This window comes from Piliocolobus tephrosceles, chromosome 1 (genome assembly GCF_002776525.5).
Source record: "Piliocolobus tephrosceles isolate RC106 chromosome 1, ASM277652v3, whole genome shotgun sequence".
Lineage (NCBI taxonomy): Eukaryota > Metazoa > Chordata > Mammalia > Primates > Cercopithecidae > Piliocolobus > Piliocolobus tephrosceles.
In genome coordinates, this window is record NC_045434.1 from 127,287,728 (window position 1) to 127,292,349 (window position 4,622).

The 4,622-nt window shown below is 44.1% G+C and overlaps 1 long non-coding RNA gene across 1 annotated transcript; it reads right to left on the minus strand.

The window, feature by feature from the left end:
- Window positions 1–2,469: 2,469 nt before the first annotated feature.
- Window positions 2,470–4,019, minus strand: LOC111555139. Its single transcript, XR_002735435.2, has 2 exons — window positions 3,880–4,019; window positions 2,470–2,764 (listed from the first exon to the last, which is right to left on the minus strand). It is a non-coding gene; the product is annotated as an uncharacterized LOC111555139 (long non-coding RNA).
- Between the last annotated feature and the right edge of the window lie 603 nt (window positions 4,020–4,622).

Sequence of the window (4,622 nt, forward strand, 5' to 3'; positions counted from 1 at the left end):
AACAGGCTATAAATAAATTATCTGACCCACCTTGTTTGACTATGGGTCATATGACGCCCCCATTCCAGACAGGGTCCTGCCCCATACCCGGAAGGAAGGAATGGTGCTCGGGAGGCCAAGAAGATCCAGACAGACAGGCTTTGCTGGGTGTCCCCGTTCAGTCTATTAGCCTTGGATCACACTCTTTTCGTCTACATGGCTATCCATACTGTGCTGTACCTAAGCACAAAAACGGACAGCTTCCCCTGTGTCTCTGAGTCTTCATTCTGAAGGCGCCTGTGTATACATGTTAAATAGATGTGTACGCCTTTTCTCCAGTTAACCTGCTTTTTGCTAGTTGATTTTTTCGGAGAACCTTCAGAGAAATGAGGGGAAAGCTCTCCCTCTGCTCCTGCAGTGACTGGCCTTCAGTCCCAGCTTCACCTGCCAGCTCTGCCACTGACCAAGTCACTGGCCCTTGGCAGTTCCCTCTCTGTGCTTCAGTTTTCTCTTTGGGAAATGAGGATTGCGGTAGAGGGCTTACCTCTTTGTGGTGCGAATGCACGTGTGACAAAATAAGAGCAGCACCTAGTGTGTAGAAAGCTTAGTTACCAAGAGGGTGGGCATTTTCATTTACGAACCAAAGTGCTGCTGCTGTGAGGAAATTAGCATAAATATAATTTATGTTTTCTTTGGCTGACCAGCTTTAACTTTTTGTGGGTTTTTGTTTTGTTTTGTTTTTGAGACAGAGTCTTGCCCTGTTGCCCAGGCTGTAGTGCAGTGGCACCGCAATCTCGGCTCACAGCAACCTCTGCCTCCCAGGTTCAAGCAATTCTCCTGCCTCAGCCTCCTAAGTAACAGGTGTGTGCCATTGCGCCCGGCTAATATTTTGTATCTTTAGTAGAGACAGGGTTTCACCGTGTTGGCCAGGCTGGTCTCGAACCCCTGACCTCGTGATCCACCCGCCTCAGCCTCCCACCTTGATTTCCATTTTTGATGTTACAATGAGACTTTATTGTTATTTCCCATACTACACTTTATATTTGTAAATTAATAAAGCAAATTACATATATTTGCTTTGTAATTTGCTTTATTAACGTACAAGCAAAATTAATAAAAGTGATTTTTATTAATAGCCGTGATTTTTCAAGGAATCACTAATAGCTATGACAGCAGGAAGAGCAATTCCTGGGACCAGAGGCGTTCTTCTGTTATTTGTTGTTTCTCCCAGTTCTGTAACACACCACAAGAGGGCACCAAAAGATTTCTTTTGAACACAAGCGCCAGGCTGAAAGTTTTGTTCTGTAAGCGGTACCAAAAGAGTCACAAGATGGTGCTAATAGATTCCTTTTGAAAACCTAAGTGGGCAGTCTCGGTTTGGTTATTTAAATTATATAAAAACTAATACTACAGTTATCACTTTAATTAGAACAATACAATTCATGAGGTCAAGGGCAAACTTTTCGATTCAAACGTAGACCAAATAGTCTGCTCTAGATCTAATCATAGGAAAGGTCTTGAAGTGAAAGTTTCTGTCTCTATTAATCAAAGTTTTAACAAAAAATATATTTTTAAAAATCATACTTAACAGGTGGCGAGTTAGCAGCCCTATTTCACAGGAAGGATGGGGCTCTTGGAATCTGCTCTAAGGAACCTCTACCTTGAGGACTGTCTGAGCGGAGAGCTGCCTTGCGGAGTTCCGGTTTCTTTTCATTACAAGTTTACTCCTCAGCAAATTAGAGACTTGCTGGAAGAAAAGTAACAGGGCATCTCTGGAGTCCTGGATTTTGTTCAAAGAAGAGCACGAAACATGATTTTAGACAGCAAAAATAAAAGAGCAGGACTTTGTCGTGTCTTTCCCTCTGAGCCTGAACTTACCTTCCCATGGGGTGGGACGGCTCCCAGCAAGTGGAGAAGAATGAGGCTGAGGGACACATTCAAAGCAGAATGTGTACATAGCTTTTAAGAATATGATACAACAGCCTCAAGAACAGGAACTTGGGGTCATTCAGATGTCCTAACAGGAGGAATCAAATAGTGGCAGCTCCTTCAAATCTGTTGGTTCCTCTACTATTTCACTTTCTCCTTTTCGTATTTATGTAAAGAATGAGAATGATCATGCAATAATGAAGTAAGGAAAAGCCCTGAAGTCAGGAATGAAGAAATCCCACTTTTGTTATGTCAAAATTGCCAGAAGCCTAGACTAGAAGCGTGAGGGGGAGGAGAAAAGAAGCTAAAAGGGAGAAGGAGGCCATCAGGATTGAAAAACCACTCTAACCAGCAAGGCCTTAGCGCCCTCCCACTCGGAACTCATATAATTCTCAAAATAACTCTACCAGTTTGGTGCTTTTACCTTCGCTTGACAGAAAGGGAAACTGAGAACGTGAGAAGGTAAGTCATGCAACTAGTAAGGAGTGGAACCAGGAGTGAACCCAGATACCTAAGAAATGCCAAGTATGTGGAATTTTAATAAAAGCTGACAACGAATCATCCAGAACCTTTCATATTTACTCTGTGTCAGTTGTTATCAGAGAAACATACAGAAAACAGGTCATTTGCTCTTCATTGCTGGGACTGAGGGGCAGTGACCACGGAGGATACAGATAGGACTATAGTCTCTTCCCAGGGGAGGGAGTCTGGCTCCTCTCTGGAGGGTCCAGGATGCTGGGTGGTTTCCAGTGGAGGATGGAAGAAGCTACTTCCATGCTCCCGGCTGCGGCCTGCCCAGCAGAAACTGCCTGGCTCCCTCCAAGGTGGTAGTTTGCCTCTGTTGTTTATTGACGTGCTATAAAAAGAAAAGTGCTTGTAAACAACTCGAGTGCATGAACAACTTAATTAAAATAATTAAAGTAATAGCTTGTGAAAAAAGTAGTAAAACTAATTATTATAAAGTAGCTGTGTGGGAGGATGAAAATTGCTGACATTGTTTAGGTCTGAACTGCTCTATCTGGCACAGAAAACACAAGACAGTTTAACCATATCCTCAGAAGGGATCTGAGGTTCCCCTCTCCCAACTTAGATTTTAATTCTCCTGTTTCTCAGTTTTTAATTTCCTCCTTGGCAACAACCACATGCAAATGACCCTTCAGTGGTTCTCATTATGACTTGTCCCTTCTTCTAGTCAAGCATCTGACTTTTTTTTTTTTTTTTTTTTTTTTTAGAGGGAGTCTTGCTCTGTCGCCTAGGCTGGAATGCAGTGGGATGATCTCAACTCACTGCAACCTCCGCCTCCCTGGTTCAAGCAATTCTCCTGTCACAGCCTCCCAAGTAGCTGGGATTACAGGTGCACCCCACCATGCCCAGCTAATTTTTGTATTTTTAGTAGAGACAAGGTTTCACCATATTGATCAAGCTGGTCTCGAACTCCTGACCTCAGGTGATCCGCCCGCCTTGGCCTCCCAAAGTCCTGGAATTGCAGGTGTGAGGCACCACGCCCAGCTGCATCTGACTTTTTTTTTTAACTCAAATAATTATAAAAGTTTGGAATCTGAGAAGCTCAGTGCTGAAGGAACCTGAAAACCTGCTGGTAAAATTATCTGTAAGATGCATGGCTCTCTTTGCAAACATTCCCAGAGTGTTGCCACTTGATGGTTATCCAGCCTTTGCTGGAGCCCTTTCAGTGAGGAGGAAGTGACCACTGTGGTAGCTCTGGCTGCTGTCAAGTCCCTTTTTGTTTTAAGTTACACTCAGTCCTTTTAGTGTCCCAGTATTCCTCATTCTCTGCTTCAAGGCCATAGAGAATAGGAAAACTGCCCCTTCCAAATATTTGAAGGAAGAGCGATGTCAGCTTATGCCTTCCCAGTGTCTAATTCAAGCGCCAAACCAGCCAGGTGTTCCACGCACAGGAGCGCAGCTCCAGCTGAAAGGCCCCACAGTTTGCCTAGGCCCAGCCATGTTTACCTGAGATGGGCAGATGCAGCCCGGCTGAGAGCAGGATCAGAGTCTGCTGAGAGGAGCCACAGTCGGAGCTGAGGGAAAATCGGTGAACATCAAGCCCAGACCTAGAATAGGGAACAGAAGGACATCAGACTTGCTAGCTCAGGGCATCAAAAGTAGAGAGAAACAGAAAGAAGCGTCCAGAAAGGCAGTTCAGAACTAAGACCGTGAACGGTCCATTTGTACAGGAGCTCACCTCTCCAAAGTGAGTCACGCACATCTCATGGCCATGCAGGGCGATAGCGGCAGTCAGACAGACACCTGGTAGTTCTTCAAGCATTCATTGTGTGACAGGCTTTTGCTACTCCCCTTATTAGCCATTCTATAATCTTTCAGATCATCTCATAGCGTAACTGGTCATTAGTAGGTGAAACCCATCTGACACTTTTGGGTGATAGACTGAGAGGTGCTTAAAAATGTATGTCAGAACACAGAGCAGACTTTCTTTGCTCAGGAAAAATCACTTTAGTGAACCGTCTTAATTATGTAAACATAATTTGATATAGGATGGGAGTTAGATCGAATTACAACACTGCACAGTCAATAACTTAAAACCAAATACGGGACATCCCTGTGTTTAAAAGTCACCTGGTCACTCTTAACCACTTATCAGCTCTCTTTGTAGAGTTCCCTGACGACATTTCCACTTCATTTCACCGCCCTGAGCTCCTCTTTCTCACTTCCCTTCTGGCTTTCAGCCTTCAATT